General features: G+C 31.6%; 1 long non-coding RNA gene across 3 annotated transcripts; it reads right to left on the bottom strand.

Moving 5' to 3' along the window:
• Nucleotides 1-10,893: 10,893 nt before the first annotated feature.
• On the bottom strand, nucleotides 10,894-16,005 carry LOC112422554 (uncharacterized). Of its 3 annotated transcripts, none has more exons than XR_003012955.2 (4): nucleotides 14,729-15,994; nucleotides 13,464-14,107; nucleotides 12,950-13,370; nucleotides 10,894-11,374 (listed from the first exon to the last, which is right to left on the bottom strand). It is a non-coding gene; the product is annotated as an uncharacterized lncRNA (long non-coding RNA). The 3 variants fall into 3 exon arrangements; XR_005646620.1 differs by lacking the exon at nucleotides 10,894-11,374 and having other exon boundaries at nucleotides 12,594-13,370; nucleotides 14,729-14,820; nucleotides 15,776-16,005; XR_005646619.1 differs by lacking the exon at nucleotides 10,894-11,374 and having other exon boundaries at nucleotides 12,594-13,370; nucleotides 14,729-16,005.
• Between the last annotated feature and the right edge of the window lie 5,643 nt (nucleotides 16,006-21,648).

Here is a 21,648-nt window from a genome sequence, read left to right as displayed (position 1 = left end):
CAATGTGGAGGGGTAGATAATTAACATCTTGTATATTTGGATGTTGTAAAAAAAAACCATCTTATATATTTGGATGGTTTCTAATCAATTGATTATTTTCTTGTTTAATGTATTATCTATCTTTTTTTTCTTCTCACTCTCAAAGGTTACTTTGATCGGAAGTAATTGTATTCAATGTGTGTTGGACATTAAATACGAATATTTTTTTCGATTGTGATTCAAATGTTGGTTCGTCTCTTATTAAAAGTATTAGCATATTTGTATAACAAAAAGAAAATGTTGAATATATTTTCTCTTATATGGTTTTCTTTTTGTTGTTGATGAAAGCAATCCATTTCATTTCAATATGAATGAAATCATTAGAAATACAAGATGATATAGATATAACATCTTTAACTAAATTGAATCGTCTTTATTTTTTATTTTTTATATATTCTAACAAATTCTACCCGAAAGTTTGGTACTAAGGATATTTGTGACACAATTTCTTGCATGTAGCGATGTTCATATAGTAGAAAAAATTGTATCAAACTGTGAGCCAAATTGCATTGCGTATAGAAGCTTCAGAATCAGCAGCTAAGGGTATATTGGACTTTAAGCATTCCAAACCTTGAGAAAAATCGAATTCTGCCTCTACCGCATGCGCCATTGTCTCCTCGCGAACACATGATCTCAGTGTTTTCCTTCAAGCCCGCAATCTGTGTTTCCATGCACGAAGAGTTTATGTGTTTCTGTTCATGAGTCTGAACAAAGATTTTGCACACGCAAAGTTAGCGTTGAAAATCTTTTAAATCGTACCAAACTAGGTGATGAATGTTTTTGATAAAATTGTTTTTAATATGAAATGGTTAAAATAAATAAAAAAATTTAAACCATAAACACAATTCAAATTCCTCTTTCTTGTGTTTCCTTCAACTTCAGTTGATATCAGAACTCCGGTCTCTTGACCGAACACTTAACCTTGTGAGAGTAAAGATCGTCTTTATTATGAGAAATTGAAGTTAAATGGTTCAAGCTGGTTTTGAGTTTTTCTTCTTAATCCCGGTGTCCACTAATGTTAATCTATGGATGGAAAGAAACCACTTAGTTACTAGATCTCTATTGCATTCTATAAATAGAAAAGATGCATTGCAAATAATATATTTCTAAATGACAATCTCTTTTTTTTTTTTTTTTTTAATCAAGTTGCTTGTGCTCTAGTGGCAAGAAACTCTTCCAAGGACGTACTCGAGGAATACCAGGTTCGATTCCTAAGATGAACAACGTTTGGCCAGTGCGCATGCCTCTATGCATGCATGAGCCGGATTAATCGTCCACCTTTGGTGGGTCGGAAACCGGCGCGAAAGCCAAAAAAAAAATGACAATTTTTGTTTTTGTTTTTGGGTGGTTGGGGTTTGAACCATGAACCTTACATATATTATGTATTGTCCCTACTAACTAAACTATTAACATAAACCATTCATGTTTTTTTTTTCTTTTCCAAAAAGGCTTTTGGTTCGTATCTAATCATTCTTCAAAGATATTTAAGTACTGTTCAAAATCTTAGTATTAAGATCATGTCAAATACTTAAGGAGAAGAACAAAAATGAAAGAGAGTGTTAATCTGTGTTTTAGAATCCATTGAAATATTCGAATTCAGTTTTTGATGTTAGAACACCATCTTATGTAGAATGATAGAGTATTATAACATACGATTTCTCAAATATATCCAGATTAGTCCAGTTTTCAATAATCTATATGGTGTCTTAAACTTCTACATGTAGTCACAAATCCTCTAATGAAATTTGTTAAGTACCTCATTATTCAAAGTAGGAGAGGTATTACGGTAAAAACTAAGGGTGTGTTTGGATGAAGGGTTTATGAGAGAGTTTATTTTTCATTTTTTATTTATATATCAGACACTATGAAATGTTTTTTAAAAAATTAACATGTTAACATAATAAATGATCATATAATATTTCAATCACACTTAATTTATTTTAGAAAAACATGTTATATAATCTGTAATTTAAAATATGGGGAAAACTAATCATACAATAATATATTGGTAGTTATCATGTATGGTTATTAATGCCTTTGTTAAATTCTTTGATCTAATCAGGAGAAACTACAGGACTTTGGAAACAATGGGTAGAGCTAGAAACTTGGAGTTTTTTTTTTTTTTTTTTAGTGGTGGTCGGGGTTTGAACCTCTGAGCTTGCATATATTATACATTATCCTTACCAACCGAGTTAAGCTCACGAGGACATTTGGTTTGTTCGAGAAAGGTAAATGTTATTATTTTATTTTTTTTTGACAAAAAGTTAAATGTTATTTAATTATCATAGATATATAATCAATATATAATAATAATAATTATTATTATTTATTTTCAATGTACTAATATTAAGAAAAAACAAACTTATGCATATCGAAATATATAATAAGAAAAAAGAAAAAATTAGCAGATTTTATATTTATAACATACCTTTGGTACTTCGACGATTTGATCTTTTATATTTAGGAAAATTTTCATAAGAATTTTGTTATCATCAGTGTCATCTTCATTCAGTGTTATAAGACTGGATGAAGATTACAGTGATGATAGTGAAATTCTTATGAAAATTTTCTTAAATAGAAAAAATCAAATTGACGAAGTACCAAAGGTGTGTCATAAATATTAAATCCTCATATTTATTCTTTTTTCTTATTATTTATTTTATTATGCATATGTTATTTTTTTCCATAATATTAGATCATTTATGTCGTGCACATTATATGTTTTATTTTTCATATAAATATATATATTTTCTTAGACCTATACTATTTATTTATTGTTGAGTTTTAATTTCCCCTTTTGCTAGTAACCAAAGAAACGTTCATATTTTTTCTCATTCTAAAACTTATTATATTTTTATCATATATTTTTGTTAGTGAAGATCGAAAAAAGACTTTCTAAGTCATGAAAGTTTTTCTGAAGGTATGACACCACTTTCTTGAATTGATTTAAGTCTTTCTCTGTTTGTGATAATGTTTGATTTGACTTCTTTTTGATAGTATATTTTGAAGGTACCTTACCTTCAAAATATTTTGAAGGTAACAATTTGGGATAATGTTTTACAAATATTTTGAAGGTAAGATAAAGATAAAGACATCTCATTTAATTTCTTTTCTTATGTGATAATGTGAAAAAAGATAATCTCCATTGATACATGAAAGGTGCTTTGAATGGGGTGTTGGTGGGGGCTCCGCTACGGTTTCTTCCTAGCTCCAATCTCCATTGATTCTTGGGTTTCTTCCTAGCTCCAATCTCCATTGATTCCATGCCATATACATATTATCTATTTCATTGCAATCATGTGTGGTTTGCTTGCTCCATTGAATCCACTTGCTTTCTACAACACCAATTCCATTGATTAATCCAATTTCACATGGCTCCATTCACGTATCTTTGATTAATCGATTATGCTATCCTAAATACCCCATAATTTGCGACCCTGACTGCTGCTTCTATAGATTCTGCCATGCCGTTTGACTGGCCAGGCAGAGATTTTGGGGCCGCAAGCTGCAGCTGCCTCCCGTGTGCAGCCAACTCCAGTTGTGGCTGCTGTTCCAAAGGCTATTTCCTTCGGACAGGCACTCAAATCATCTCATACTGTCTCCACCAATGACGACTTGCCAAAATGATCAATCCTTGTTTCCATTCGCATTTCTCAATCAATGTATGAAAAAGGGATAAATTTATGTAAGAGAAACCTTCGAGGAAGGTTTGTACTTAACAAAGGAGATAAACCGTACACATCAAAAGAAATTGAAGCGAAATTACAGAAACATTGGAAGACCGCTGCACCATGGACTTTGTCATCTCTAGGTAGGGGTTTTTATGAATTCTTTTTTAATTTAGAATCTGATTTACAAGCGGTTTGGGCGATGGGAACATTAAATTTGAAACCGGGGCTATTACGTTTATTTGAATGGGCAAAAGACTTTAATATGCATAATCATAGAAACACACATGCTCAAGTCTGGATATGATTAATGGAATTACCACAGGAATATTGGAAGGAACGTAAACTCCGGGAGATTTCTTGTGCGGTTGGTACGCCGCTGATCATTGACAATGCGACAACCAAAATAATTTTTGGTCTATGCACGAATACTAGCCGACATTGATTTTTCAAAGAAATTTTTTCATGAAATCATTGTAGAGCGGGAAAGATTTTCTTTTACTGTGGAGGTTGTTTACGTATGGCTTCCAGATTTTTGCTCTCATTGTCAGACAGTAGGACATGATGCTACTCATTGTCGTTGGTTGTACCCAAGGAAGGAAAACATGTCTAAGGATACAGTTTCAAAGGGGAAGGCGCAAATTCCAGTCAAGAAAATTCAGTGGGTGCCTACAAAAGAGAATCCTCCCGGTATAGGTTCATCCAATGCATTTTCAGCACTTATAGAGCCACAACAAATAATTGTTGCTTATGATGTTGCCACCACTGCGGCTCCAACACAAACACAGACACATCCTTGCGTGTCTGATGAGATTCCTCAAGGTTCTTTACCTTCGCGCCCCGTGTTGGAGTTAACTTCCCTTGTTGATGATGTGCACGCTGGCGTGCTTTCGGATGATGTGGAACGAGTTAGTCCATAATCACGGAAGGAGTTGGAGGTCCCCGGATTCAGGGTGCACTTGTGACACATCCATCCTCAGATGCCCATGATGATAAGCATTCTTTGACTGTTGATTTGGAGACCTCCGCTTCTTCTAGGGAGGTGTCACCACCTCAACATTATGTAGCGCACGATGACGTGCAAACCTGTCCCCAGGATAGTCCCCTTGTTGTCAGGTCCATCTCGGACGACACTGCCACTTTTTTGGAAATGGAGAGACTTGCTCAGCACACTTACACGGTTGAACAGATATGGACTGATGAGAATGGCGACAAAATCTTAACTGTTTATGAACCTCATAGTAATCCGAATGTTCAGCATGATCTGGACCTTTGGATGAGTGTTCGTGACTATGACAAAGCTAATGCAGAAAAGCCTTTCACTCCGGTCTTATCTCAGAAACAGAAACAACAGGTGAAGAAGAACCTCCAGATTGGTAAGCCACCACCGTATAGAATCCGCTCTCAGGGAGGATCCACTACAGGTGATCAATGAATTTTCTCTATTGGAATGTTTGCGGTTTTGGTAATCCTGACAATAAAATTTATTTTTCATATAAGCCTTATATTATTTTTTGGCGGAACGAATGGGCACAGTTTCCATCTTGGTATTGGCATAACATTGGTGTTACTAAATATTGTCCCACATCTTTAGGGAAGGTAATTGTTGTGCTGATTTGCTTGCTATTATGGGACACTCACTTCAGGGTACAATTTGGTTCTTAGTGTTGCCTCAGGTTATTCATAATGACTTTAGTTTGGACAGGAGAGGGTTCCCTCACGCTAGGTTCCCGTAGTCATTTGTTTTCTTTTTTCTGTTTACTGTTTTCTCTATGTTTTATTTTTTAGGGTCTTGGCCTAGTCCCCCCTTTTGTACTCTTTTTCCCCTATTTTTAATAAAAAATTTCTGAGGTTGGCGGCATAGGATGGGGGTTCTACGGGGTGCCAACCTAATGGGGATGTCGTTGCTTTCCCTTGATGCCTGTCCAATCTCCTGGCTTAGCAAAAAAAAAAAAAAGTGAAAAAAATGAGAAGACTTCTTCTTTATATACATGTTACAAAAGAGAGAGGCATAAACTTAGGGTTAGGAACTATGGGCTTGGTCCTAAAAAGGTTTGACCAGTTGCAATAAATATATAAAATTTGACTATGGGCTTGGTCCTAAAAAGGTTTGACCAGTTGCAATAAATATATAAAATATGATCCAAAGTAGGTTACTATACGCGGAAAATATTCTCACACCAGTTGTAGTTATCTATATGTATATATAAATGATAAATTGACCAATGAAAAATGCTATCAAAATTATCTATATGTAACAATGAAGTCAAGCTAACCCAACGAAATTGACACCTGAGAGAGATTCGAACCGGAGACCTTGAGAGGAACACACTCCAAGATTTCAAGCCAACACAACCATACATTCATCTTAAATTTTAGGCTTAATTGCACTTTTCTCCCTATCGTTTGCTAATTGTGCGATTTTGCACCCCCTCGTTTTTTTTAGCGATTTTGCACCCCATTTTTTTGGCCCCTTTCTTATTTTGCACCCCATATTTGTGTTCAATTGCACTTTTGCCCCCTATATTTTTGCTAATTGTGCAATTCTGCACCCCCATCTCTTTTTTTGTGCGATTTTGCACCCTGTCTTTAGACCCTTTTCCTCTCTTTTAATGATGATTTTGAAAAAAGTGCAATTAAACCTAAATTTTATTATTAATTAAAAATCATACATGTTTTAAACAAAATAAAATTTATCAATCTATTCTTAGTATGAATAGATTGATAAATCTTATATATATATATATATATATATATATATATATATATATATATATATATATATATATATATATATAAGAACCTTATTCTTAGTAATTCAACCAAAGATAGTCATACAAAAGATATGAATAAAATTCAATCTAAGACAACTTTTTTTTTAAGAAACCAAACTAACACAGCAAAATTGACACCAAGGAGAATTGAACATGGAACATTGAGAGGTGTACACTCCAAAGTCCCAAATCAACACCACTAGACATCAATCTTAAACCTTACTATTAACTAAGAAGCATACATGTTTTAAGGATATCGAAGATTCATCAATCTATTCTTACAGTTAAACAATATAAAATTGATCATATAATATTTACAAATAAACCATTCAAAACGACCAAGGTTTACCAATTGACTTTCATCAAATATTATCATCTCTAATCCAATTAAAAAAGGTTCTAAAAATATATCATCTAGAAAAAATAATCTATTGCTAAATGTACAGTTTATAATGAGAATCTATAATTGTAAATTGATAACTAAGGTTAAACACTATTTGTTCTGTTTTTTAAATAATACGTACATTTTTACAATGGAAATAAGAACAATGTTATTTTCAAATTTATCGTTATGCGCCATGTTACAGCCACCAAAAATGGTATAATTCAAATACAAAGAAGTCAAATCAAACATTATCACATATAGAGAAAGACTTAAATCAATTCAAGAAAGTGGTGTCATACCTCAGGAAAAACTTTCATGACTTGAAAGTTTTTTTTGGATCTTCACTTACAAAAAAATGATATAAAATATAATAAGTTTTAGAATGAGAAAAAATATGAACAATTGTTTACATGTTTGTCCGGTTACTAGCAAAATGGAATATTAAAACTCAACAATAAATAAATAGTATAGTTCTATGAAAATATATGTATTTATATGAAAAATAAAACATATAATTTGCACGGCATAAATGATATAATATTAAGAAAAAACTAACATATGCATATCGAAATATATAATAATAAAAAAAGAATAAATTAGAGGATTTAATATTTATGACACGCCTTTGGTACTTCGCCGATTTAATTTTTTCTATTTAAGAAAATTTTCATAAGAATTTCACTATCATAAAGAGTACGAGAAAATAATGTTTAGGAAGAAAATAAATTTTTTAGAGAGAAAAAGAAAGTTAAGTGTGAACGGAGGTGGATTAGTAAAATTTGGTAGAAAAGAGGTGTAGTTAGTGAGCTGAGTAGTGTTTTATGATTTAAGCAGAGGGAGGTGTGAATAGCTAGGTGATGTAGTAACAAGAAGAATAGTAACAAAATTTAGAGGTACTGATAGTAATTAGAAAAATTTGTAACAAACCCAGATGACATATAGTAATCTAAATCTACACAGCTCTATTTACACATCAATAAAGATAAAGACATCTCATTTAATTTCTTTTCTTATGTGATAATGTGAATAAAATGAGAAGACTTCTTCTTTATATACATGTAACAAGAGAGAGGCATGGACTTAGGGTAAGGGACTATGGGCTTGGTCATAAAAAGGTTTGAAACATATGCAGTAAATATATAAAATATGGTCCAAAGTAGGTTACTATAGGTGGAAAAAATTCTCACACCACTTGTAGTTATCTATATGTATATATAAATGATAAATTGAACAATGAAAAATGCTATCAAAATTATTTATATACTTATAAACATCTTATTCTTATTGTTTTGTGCTAAGCAGGGAGAGAAGACATGCATCAAGAGGGAACACCGACATCCCAACTAGGTTGGCACTCCGGGAAACCTTCATCCTATACCGCCAATCTCTAAAGATTTATTAAAAAAAAAAAAAGGGAAAATATGTACAAGAAGAGGGAGGACTAGGCCAAGTCCCTCAGAAAAAACAAACAAAGAAAAAAAGTAGACAACTGCATGACCCTAAGGAAACCTGTAGTTAGGCAAGCCTACTCTATGACGAAAGAAATCAAGATGCAACTCCATGGGTAATGAATCTAACCAAACATAGCCTTGTAAAGAAAGACCCCTATTTGCTAACCTGTATGCACAACATATACTATCATCGGCTCCGCAAAAAAAATAATAACAAGTTTTTGTGACATAAATGAATTATTCCAATAAAGGACATTCATGATGAAGAAGGTGGAGGCGTACCCTTTGCCCGTGTGTTGTACGAAACCTTTCGTAAGACTTGCCTTTTTACTTATTTTCGCTGCTTTTTGGATAGTACTTGCCTGAATCCTTCCTCCGCCATCCGTTTATCATATTCACGAATCTCTGCACAAAGGTGCAAGTCACTCTAGACATTCTTCGAAATCGGAATCTCTTGGTGATGAACATGTGCTACACGCACAGGGGCAGTGACATCAAGATTCTGGTCTGAACTATTTTCATTTTCGGCGTTATTTGTCTGAGTACGTACTTCTAATTCCATGACATCAGTAAAGAGAGGCTGAGCTGTTGCAATAGTGTCACCTTCCTGTGTCTTTGCAGATTCAGAACTTTTCTCCAAGACATGAACCGAGGTGTTGGGAACTGTTTCCTGCCTTATGTCATCTTCAACAACCGGTACGACCTCAACATCATATTCTTATTAAACGACACATTAATTGTCAAATTTAATGAAAGATTATGAATTAGATTCAATCGTAAACCTTTTTCTTAATTTTCTTAAGAAGTCAAGCTAACCCAACGAAATTGAAACCTGAGAGAGATTCGAACCTGAGACCTTGAGAGGAACACACTCTAAGATTCCAAGCCAATAAAACCAAACATTCATCTTAAATTTTATTATTAATTAGAAATCATACATGTTTTAAGGATATCGAAGATTCATCAATCTATTCTTACAGTTAAACAATATAAAATTGATCATATAATATTTACAAATAAACCATTAAAAACGACCAAGGTTTACCAATTGACTTTCATCAAATATTATCATCCTCTAATCCAATTAAAAAAGGTTCTAAAAATATATCATCTAGATAAATAATCTATTGCTAAATGTACAGTTTATAATGAGAATCTATAATCTATAATTGTAAAATGACAACTAAGGTTAAACATTATTTGTTGTGTTTTTTAAACAATACGTACATTTTTACAATGGATACAAGAACAATGTTATTTTCAAATTTATCGTTATGCGCCATGTTACACCCACCGAGAATGGTATAATTCAAATACAAAGAAGTCAAATCAAACATTATCACTTATAGAGAAAGATTTAAATCAATTCAAGAAAGTGGTGTCATACCTTAAGAAAAACTTTCATGACTTGAAAGTTTTTTTTGGATCTTCACTTACAAAAAAATGATAAAAAATATAATAAGTTTTAGAATGAGAAAAAATATGAACAATTGTTTACATGTTTGTCTGGTTACTAGCAAAATGGAATATTAAAACTCAACAATAAATAAATAGTATAGGTCTATGAAAATATACGTATTTATAAGAAAAATAAAACATATAATTTGCACGGCATAAATGATATAATATTAAGAAAAAACTAACATATGCATATCGAAATATATAATAAGAAAAAAAGAATAAATTAGAGGATTTAATATTTATGACACGCCTTTGGTACTTCGCCGATTTGATTTTTTCTATTGAAGAAAATTTCCATAAGAATTTCACAATCATCACTGTAATCTTCATCCAGTCTTTTAACACTGGATGAAGATGACACTGATGATAACAAAATTCTTATGAAAATTTTCCTAAATAAAAAAAGTCAAATCGACGAAGTACCAATGGTATGTCATAAATATTAAATCCTCTAATTTATTCTTTTTTCTTATTATATATTTCAATATGCATATGTCAATATGGATATGTTAGTTTTTTCTTAATATTAATACATTGAAAATAAATAATAATAATTATTATATATTGATTATATATCTATGATAATTAAATAACATTTACCTTTCTCAAACAAACCAAATAATCAAGGATTCTCTATGTTTCTACCTCTACCCGTTGTTTCCAAAAAGTCGTGTAGTTTCTCCTGATTAGATCTAAGAATTTAACAAACTCATTATTATCCGTACATGATAACTACCAATATTAAACCTCTCTTGGCTTAAGTTATTTCTCTTGAATCGATTTTTGCTTGATATTAATAGACGAACATTCATCCAATGTTGGGCTAAAAACAATTAATAATGGATGAAATAATTATCTTTAAAGAAAAGATCTTGACCAAAAACTGAAATTAAATCTTAATGGAAGGAAAGATCGTGATAAAAAAAAATGTCTAAAAAAATTAAAAATAAAATTTAACAAATGTATATAAAATACAATGAATCTGTACCTATGACAATCTAATTAAATAATTGCATTAAATAAGAAATTCGTAAAATATAAATTTGATTTAATTTTTTATTTGTAATTTAAACAGTTATATTACAACAACTAAAAAAAAAAAAAACACTCTCTCATCTTCATAATCAAAACAACAAAATTCTCTAATCTTTAAACTCATGCATATCTCCACAATCAAATACACACATCAAACATCATTATGCAACAACTTCATGTAAGTCATCAATTTCAACATAGAACTCAAGAACACAGTACCTAAATATTCAAATCATGGAATTATCATCACAACATCATGGATTCTCAATTAATCATATATCTATAATCATACAAATATACCAGAACTTAAATTTAACATCAATTCATCATCAATTCTGCACAAAGTTAATAAAATAGCAAGAATAACACAAAACTCCTTTTCTACCCATTTGTCGGGTGAAAATAATATAACATCGTACCTCTTAATCTTCATAGCTAGACTTCGACAAGCTTGAATCTTCCTCTTCTTTTTGGTTCTGGAGTTTCCTCCCCTTTCTCTGCAGATCCACTTTTCTTCTCTCTTGCCTCTTTCTCATAAAGTTTGCAAATGATTTTCTTACCCTAATTCACAAAGCATACCACTTATTTATATTCACTTGTGTTTGGGCTTGGTTCACACACTAAATATGCTTAGTCTATTGATTCTTTATAAAGAGAACACTATACAATTTTTTCACTTAAACCTCTATTTTATTCATGTACCTCTATTTGTCTTAATTCCTCATAATTTCTACTAACTTCACAAAAATACTCTCCACTCTTAAATTACCAAAATATCATCCACTATTAATTACCAAAATACCCTCCACTCTAAAAATCACTAACCCAACATTACAACCACAACAAATTTATACATTAATTACAAATTTTTCCCACTTTTATAGGACGAAGCTCAAAGTCCCTAACTCTAAGTCTACACAGCTCTATTTATGTAACACCCCGATTTTTAATATTAATTTGTTAATATTATTATTAGATAATATTATTATTATTATTATTATTATTAGTATTGGTTGTTAGGTATTGTTAATTTAAATATTCGTATGTATTGGAAGAATAGGTAAGGAGAAAGTAAATGAGTTGGTTAGTCGGTTTTAGAGTAGGAGAAAATAATGTTTAGGAAGAAAATAAAATTTTTAGAGAGAAAAAGAGAGTAGAGTGTGAACGGAGGTGGATTAGTAAAATTTGGAAGAAAAGAGGTGTAGTTAGTGAGATGAGTAATGTTTTATGATTTAAGCAGAGGGAGGTGTGAATAGCTAGGTGATGTAGTAACAAGAAGAATAGTAACAAAATTTAGAGGTACAGATAGTAATTAGAAAAGATTTGTAACAAACCCAGATGACATATAGTAATCTAAATCTACACAGCTCTATTTACACATCAATAAAGATAAAGACATCTCGTTTAATTTCTTTTCTTATGTGATAATGTGAATAAAATGAGAAGACTTCTTTTTTATATACATGTAACAAGAGAGAGGCATGGACTTAGGGTTAGTGACTATGGACTTGGTCCTAAAAAGGTTTGAAACAGTTGCAGTAAATATATAAAATATGGTCCAAAGTAGGTTACTATAGGTGGAAAAAATTCTCACACCACTTGTAGTTATCTATATGTATATATAAATGATATATTGAACAATGAAAAATGCTATCAAAATTATTTATATATTTATAAACATCTTATTCTTATTTTTTTGTGCTAAGCAGGGAGAGAGGACATGCATCAAGAGGGAACACCTACATCCCAACTAGATTGGCACCCCGAGAAACATTCATCCTATACCGCAAAACTCTAAAGATTTATTAAAAAAAAAAGGGGAAAATATGTACAAGAAGAGGGAGGACTAGGCCAAGACCCTCAGAAAAAACAAACAGAAGAAAAGCAGACAACTGCATGACACTAAGGAAACCTGTAGTTAGGCAAGCCTACTCTATGATGAAAGAAATCAAGATGCAACTCCATGGGTAATTAATCTAACCAAACAGAGCCTTGTAAAGAAAGATCCCTATTTGCTAACCTGTCTGCACAACATATACTATCATCGGCTCCGCAAAAACAATAACAACAAGTTTTTGTGACATAAATGAATTATTCCAATAAAGGACATTCATGATGAAGAAGGTGGAGGCGTACCCTTTGCCCGTGTGTTGTACGAAACCTTTCGTAAGACTTGTCTTTTTACTTATTTTTGCTGCTTTTTGGATAGTACTTCCCGGAATCCTTCCTCTGCCATCCGTTTATCATATTCACGAATCTGTGCACAAAGGTGCAAGTCACTCTAGACATTCTTTGAAATCAGAATCTCTTGGTGATGAACATGTGCTACACGCACAGGGGCAGTGAGATCAACATTCTGGTCTGAACTATTTTCATTTTTTGCGTTATTTGTCTGAGTACGTACTTTTAATTCTATGACATCAGTAAAGAGAGGCTGAGCTGTTGCAATAGTGTCACCTTCCTGTGTCTCTGTAGATTCGGAAATTTTCTCCAAGACATGAACCGAGGTGCTGGGAACTGTTTCCTGCCTTATGTCATCTTCAATAACCGGTACGACCTAAACATCATATTCTTATTAAACGACACATTAATTGTCAAATTTAATGAAAGATTGTCTTATAAAAGATATGAATTAGATTCAATCTTAAACCTTTTTCTTAATTTTCTGAAGAAGTCAAGCTAACCCAACGAAATTGACACTTGAGAGAGATTCGAACCTGAGACCTTGAGAGGAACAAACTCCAAGATTCCAAGCCAATAAAACCAAACATTCATCTTAAATTTTATTATTAACTAGAAATCATACATGTTTCAAAGATATATAAGATGTATCAATCTATTTATACAATTAAACAAAATAAAATTGATCATTTAATCTTTACAAATAAACCATTAAAAATGACCAAGGTTTACCAATTGACTTTCATCAAATATTATCATCTCTAATCCAATTAAAAAAGGTTCTAAAAATATATCATCTAGAAAAAATAATCTATTGCTAAATGTACAATTTATAATGAGAATCTATAATCTATAATTGTAAAATGACAACTAAGGTTAAACATTATTTGTTCTGTTTTTTAAACAATACGTACATTTTTACAATGGATACAAGAACAATGTTATTTTCAAATTTATCGTTATGCGCCATTTACAACCACCGAGAATGGTATAATTCAAATACAAAGAAGTCAAATCAAACATTATCACATATAGAGAAAGACTTAAATCAATTCAAGAAAAAGGTGTCATACCTTAAGAAAAACTTTCATGACTTGAAAGTTTTTTTTGGATCTTCACTTACAAAAAAATGATAAAAAATATAATAAGTTTTAGAATGAGAAAAAAATATGAACAATTGTTTACATGTTTGTCTAGTTACTAGCAAAATGGAATATTAAAACTCAACAATAAATAAATAGTATAGGTCTATGAAAATATATGTATTTATATGAAAAATAAAACATATAATTTGCACGGCATAAATGATATAATATTAAGAAAAAATTAACATATGCATATCGAAATATATAATAAGAAAAAAAGAGTAAATTAGAGGATTTAATATTTATGACACGCCTTTGGTACTTCGCCGATTTGATTTTTTTTATTTAAGAAAATTTTCATAAGAATTTCACTATCATCACTGTAATCTTCATCCAGTCTTTTAACACTGGATGAAGATGACACTGATGATAACAAAATTCTTATAAAAATTTTCCAAAATAAAAAAAATCAAATCGACGAAGTACCAATGGTATGTCATAAATATTAAATCTTCTAATTTATTCTTTTTTCTTATTATATATTTCAATATGCATATGTTAGTTTTTTCTTAATATTAATACATTGAAAATAAATAATAATAATTATTATATATTGATTATATATCTATGATAATTAAATAACATTTACCTTTCTCAAACAAACCAAATAATCAAGGATTCTCCATGTTTCTAACTCTACCCATTGTTTTCAAAAAGCCATGTAGTTTCTCCTGATTAGATCTAAGAATTTAACAAACGCATTATTATCCATACATGATAACTACCAATATCAAACCTCTCTTGGCTTAAGTTATTTTCTCTTGAATCGGTTTTTGCTTGATATTAATAGACAGACATTCATCCAATGTTGGGCTAAAATAATGGAGGAAATAATTATCTTTAAAGAAAAGATCTTGACCAAAAACTGAAACAAAATCTTAATGGAAGGAAAGATCTTGATAGAAAAAAAAGTCCAAAAAAATAAAAAATAAAATTTAACAAATCTATATAAAATACAATGAATCTGTACCTATGACAATCTTATTAAATAATTGCATTAAATAAGAAATTCGTAAAATATAAATTTGATTTAATTTTTTTTGTAATTTAAACAACAACTAAATTGTATGATTAAAAAATATAGTTTTTTGTCCTCGTGAGTTTAGTCAATTGGTATGGACAATGCAAAAAATATGCAAGATCTGGGGTTCTAATTCCGGCCACCACAAAAAAAAAAAAAAAAATAGTTTTGACAATAAATTTTTTTTTTTTTTAATTCTACCCTTAAACATGATAACAACAACAACAACATTGTCTCATCTTCATCTTGTCAAAAAAAAAAAAAACACTCTCTCATCTTCATAATCAAAACAACAAATTTCTCTAATATTTAAACTCATGCATATCTCCACAATCAAATACACATATCAAACATCAATTATGCAACAACTTCATGTAAGTCATCAATTTCAACATAGAACTCAAGAACACTATACCCAAATATTCAAATCATGGAATTATCATCACAACATCATGGATTCTCAATTAATTATATATCTATAATCATACAAATATACCAGAACATAAATTCAACATTAATTCATCATCAATTCTGCACAAAGTTAACAAAATAACAAGAATCACACAAAACCCTTTTTCTACCCATTTGTTCGGCGAAAATAATATAACATGGTACCTCTTAATCTTCATAGCTAGACTTCAACAAGCTTGAATCTTCCTCTTCTTTTTGGTTCTAGAGCTTCCTCCCATTTCTCTGCAGATCCACTTTTCTTCTCTCTTGCCTCTTTCTCATAAAGTTTGCAAATGATTTTCTTACCCTAATTCACAAAGCATACCACTTATTTATATTCACTTGTGTTTGGGCTTGGTTCACACACACTAAATGTGCTTAGTCTATTGATTCTTTATAAAGAGAACACTATACAATTTTTTTCACTTAAACCTCCATTTTATTCATACACCTCTATTTGTCTTAATTCCTCATAATTTCTACTAACTTCACAAAAATACTCTCCACTCTTAAATTACCAAAATATCACCCACTATTAATTACCAAAATACCCTCCACTCTAAAAATCACTAACCCAACATTACAACCACAACAAATTTATACATTAATTACAAATTTTTCCCACTTTTATAAGACGAAGCTCAAAGTCCCTAACTCTAAGTCTACACAGCTCTATTTATGTAACACCCCAATTTTTAATATTAGTTTATTAATATTATTATTAGATAATATTATTATTAATATTCTTATTAGTATTGGTTGTTAATTAGGTAATGTTAATTTAAATATTCGTATGTATTTGAACAATAGGTAAGGAGAAAGTAGATGGGTTGGTTAGTCGGTTAAAGAGTAGGAGAAAATAATGTTTAGGAAGAAAATAAAATTTTTAGAGAGAAAAAGAAAGTAGAGTGTGAACGGAGGTGGATTAGTAAAATTTGGTAGAAAAGAGGTGTAGTTAGTGAGCTGAGTAGTGTTTTATGATTTACGCAGAGGGAGGTGTGAATAGCTAGGTGATGTAGTAACAAGAAGAATAGTAACAAAATTTAGAGGTACAAATAGTAATTAGAAAAGATTTGTAACAAACCCAGATGACATATAGTAATCTAAATCTACACAGCTCTGACATCAATAAAGATAAAAACATCTCATTTAATTTCTTTTCTTATGTGATAATGTGAATAACATGAGAAGACTTCTTCTTTATATACATGTAACAATAAAGAGGCATGGACTTAGGGTTAGGGACTATGGGCTTGGTCCTAAAAAGGTTTGAAACAGTTGTAGTAAATATATAAAAAATGGTCCAAAGTAGGTTACTATAGGTGGAAAAAATTGTCACATCACTTGTAGTTATCTATATATATATATATATAAATTATAAATTGAACAATGAAAAATGCTATCAAAATTATTTATATACTTATAAACACCTTATTCTTATTTTTTTTGCGCTAAGCAGGGAGAGAGGACATGCATCAAGAGGGAACAACGACATCCCAACTAGGTTGGCACATCAAGAAACCTCTATCCTATACCGCCAAACTCTAAAAATTTATTAAAAAAAAAAAAGGGAAAATATGTACAAGAAGAGGGGGGATTAGGCCAAAACCCTCAGAAAAAACATACAAAGAAAAAAAGCAGACAACTGCATGACCCTAAGAAAACCTGTAGTTAGGCAAGCCTACTCTATGACGAAAGAAATCAAGATGCAACTCTGTGGGTAATGAATCTAACCAAACAGAGCCTTGTAAAGAAAGACCCCTATTTTCTAACATGTCTGCACAACATATACTATCATCGGCTCCGCAATAAAAATAATAACAAGTTTATGTGACATAAATGAATTATTCCAATAAAGGACATTCATGATGAAGAAGGTGGAGGCGTACCCTTTGCTCGTGTGTTGTACGAAGCCTTTTGTAACACTTGCCTTTTTACTTCTTTTTGCTGCTTTTTGGATAGTACTTGCGTGAATCCTTCCTCCGCCATTCGTTTATCATATTCACGAATATGTGCCCAAAGGTCCAAGTCGCTCTAGACATTATTCGAAATCAGAATCTCTTGGTGATGAACATGTGCTACACGCACAGGGGCAGTGACATCAACATTCTGGTCTGAACTGTTTTCATTTTCTGCGTTATTTGTCTGAGTACATACTTCTAATTCCATGACATCAGTAAAGAGAGGCTGAGTTGTTGCAGTAGTGTCACCTTCCTGTGTCTCTGCAGATTCTGAAATTTTCTCCAAGACATCAACCGAGGTGTAGGGAACCGTTTCCTGCCTTATGTCATCTTCAACAACCGGTACGACCTCAGCATCATATTCTTATTAAACGACACATTAATTGTCAAATTTAATCAAAGATTGTCTTATAAAAGATATGAATAGGATTCAATCTTAAACCTTTTTCTTAATTTTCTTAAGAAGTCAAGCTAACCCAACAAAATTGACACCTGAGAGAGATTCGAACCTGAGACCTTGAGAGGAACACACTCCAAGATTCCAAGCCAATAAAACCAAACATTCATCTTAAATTTTATTATTAATTAGAAATCATACATGTTTTAAGGATATATAAGATTTATCAATCTATTTATACAACTAAAAAAAATAAAATTGATCATTTAATCTTTACAAATAAACCATTAAACCGTTATAGATTCTCATTAAAAATTTATATTTTTCAATAATGCAACTTTCTTGTAGATTTATTTTAAAAACCTCTTCTTAATTTAATTAGGAGAGCTAACATATGAAGAAAGTCTATCGGTACACTTTTTATTTTAAAGTTTAAGGTAAACTATTAATTTTCAATTTTCTATTGACTGAGTTTTATTAAAACTTTCAATTTTCAAAACTTTCTTAGAAAGAGATGGAAAAATGTTAATATGGTTTATGATTGATTTATACTCTTAATTCTTTGCATGATAGTTGTTGGCTTAATTTGACATAAAATACGTGCTTATAAATAATTTTGATAATACACACTTATCATTGAGTGTTTATTTTCACCTTTTCGTATATACATATTATTTCAAGGGATGTGATGATGTTTAATACTCTATTTAATGTATTTATTACAAATTTTTCCAACTTGTATATGACCAAGCCCAAATACCTAACCCTAAATCTACACCTATTACACATCAATAAAGAAGACGACATCTCATTACTTAGCTTATGTAATAAAATGGGAAAGAAAAGAAACGAGACAGCTTCTCTAAAACAGTGTAAAAAGACAGGGGCATGAACTTAGGGTTAGAGATTATTGGTTTGGTGGTAGAAAGAATTAATGTACTATATGCGGAAAACATACTCACACCTATTGTAGTTATGTATATGTACAAATAAATGAAAAATTAAACAATAAAATTGTGTATCAAAATTATATATATAAGCACCTTATTCTTAGTACAGTGGAAGGTGCTTATATATATAATAAGAAGAAGGTGCTTCAATGGTACCTGTTTATGTCAAACAAGCTCCCCCGTTACAGCAATCAAGCAAGCAACCTGATGAGTTAGAAGCTGATAGGCACCACGCACTGTATAGCTCCCCACAGTATTAGGGAGCCACTGCCACCTGTCAGAAACATCTGTTTGAACTACAAAATTGTTAAGTAAAATACGACACTCGCCTAACAACTCCTCCTCCTACACCCACAATCGTCTCCTCCATCTCCAGGCATCTCCCCCTACCTCCCAACCAAGCGTGACCATTTCAGCCACTGTAATCTGCTTATTCAAAGCTAAATCAAATAAACGGTCAAAACGCCTACATAACGGCACATCACCTAACCATCTATCATAGCAAAATAAAGTATTCGAACCATCTCCTACCCTCCTCGCCACCCTATCCGCAAACCAGCCCCCTCCAAGACCAATACCTTCCCTAATCTTCGCTACCTCCCTCCACCAAATAGAAACACTCTAGCCCCCTACCTCCAACCTTCCTTCCTCCTCTCAATATCTTGCCACAAAGACTCTATTACCATAACCCACCTCTATCAACTAGCATCCTCCAGCACAACTTACCTAGCAAAGCAAGATTAAACTCCCTCAGTTGCCTCACACCCAGACCCCCATACTCCTTTCGAGAACATATATCGCTCCAAGCGATCCAGGAAATTTTCCTGTTATTCTCACTTCCTCCCGAATTTTTATTTTTATTTTTTAAAAATAATTCAATGGAAAAGATTATACCTGACGGAGCTTTGAAAAAGGAAAGAGCATAGACAGGCAGAGAGGTTAGGACAAATTTGATAAAAACCAACCGGCCTTCGAAAGAGAGAAACCTCTTGTTAACCTGCCGTTCCTGTGAAAATCTGTGATAAATCGCATGACATCCCCTTTCACAAGTTCCCAAAATTCCTTAATGAAACCAAAATGCACTCCATCTGGTCCAGGGCTTTTAAAATTATCACAATCCCAAATAGCGGTCTTTACTTCATCAACTGAAAACGGCTTGATTAACCCATTTCCTTCCACATAAGATAAATTTTTAAAATCCAAATTCTCAACCCCCAGTCTACTAGTGTTTGAGCTCGAAAAATGATCTCTGAAATGGCTCGAAAAATGATCTCTTAGTGTTATTTTATATAGTCACCACATAATTGGGCTAGGTTTCTAATTGTCTATGAGCTCAATATTCTTACCAACTAATTCACCAAAATCACTTCTCACTTAAACTGCCAAAATAATAAATAATTACCGTTTCTAAATAATTACCCCAACTTAATTGTAACTTAGTAAAAATTATTATTCCCACTAAAACATCAAAAATAACCTTCTAATTAAAATTACTATTTCACCCTTGCTCCTCAAATGACCAAAATACCCCTGAGTCTAAAAATGACTAAATGACCCTTCTTAAGCCAAAATCTACTAATTCCCAATAAAATTTACAGAGACAATTAATCACACACAAGCGAATATAAACACATATAATAAATATTTAAAATAATTTTAGCGAAAAACGGGCTGTTATAAAGAGTCTGTAAGATATTGTTTTATGAGTTATGCTAGCAACACTCTCTTTTGAGGCTTAATTAATCATTTGGCCCCTTAACTTAATTATTTTTTTCAAATTGGTCCCTTAACTATTAAACGTTTCAAAATGGTCCTTTATCTTTATTTTAGTCATAAATTTGGTCCTATTTTATTAATTTTAAACTCCTAAAAAAGAAGACTGTTGGATAAAGGAGATCCATCAGATCTAACAGTGTATCACCAACACCTAATTTATATCACTTTCTTCATGTTTTTCTTCATCTTCATCTTCTTCAAGCAACCAACCCTAACCTATCCTTTCTGATAAATCAATTGAACCACTGTCCAATTCATGTTGCGACCCATCACTGTGATCCTGACCCATTCATGGTTTCTCTCAATTCTCCCTTTTTGTTTCGAAGTCTGAACCCACCCATTCTGTTTGCGACCCACCGTTTCAAACCCGTCCATTCTGTCCGAAGCCATTAATTTCTCTCTTAATTCGGTAAATGAGTCGCAAAACTCATCTGACTATCTCTAAATTTTACCCAAGTTCATTTTGATGAAATGTGGGTTGTCTTCGATTTTTTTTTTACTTTGTATGATTTTCTATGTTTGTATAACTGAAAATCTATGTGATGATTTGGAGATGATAAATTATAAAATTTAATTATTTTTCATTTCAATAATTGATTTTTAGGATATTGATGTTTTTAATTTGGTTATGGTTACGTTGTTTTTGAAAAAACTGCAACTTGATTTTGCTGATCATTATAGGTAGTTCGGTACTTATGAGTTGTAGAGAAGTAAGATTATTGATGATGTTTTTAATGTTAACCTCATCCGAATCTCACGCACGCAATCACCATCGGGCAGCGAAGTTTGATTTTGTGTTTGCTAGTTGTTGGGTTTGATTCAAGATTTTGGTTTCTGATTCATGAATGTTAGTTATATGAAGAAGATGGAGATGAGAAAGAAGATGAAGAAAGTGATATAAATTAGGTGTTGGTGATACACTATTAGATCTGATGGACCTTCTTTATCCAACGA

Source organism: Medicago truncatula, chromosome 6, assembly GCF_003473485.1.
Source record: "Medicago truncatula cultivar Jemalong A17 chromosome 6, MtrunA17r5.0-ANR, whole genome shotgun sequence".
NCBI lineage: Eukaryota > Viridiplantae > Streptophyta > Magnoliopsida > Fabales > Fabaceae > Medicago > Medicago truncatula.
Note: the sequence above shows the minus strand (reverse complement) of the source record. Positions and strands in the feature narration are given on the sequence as shown.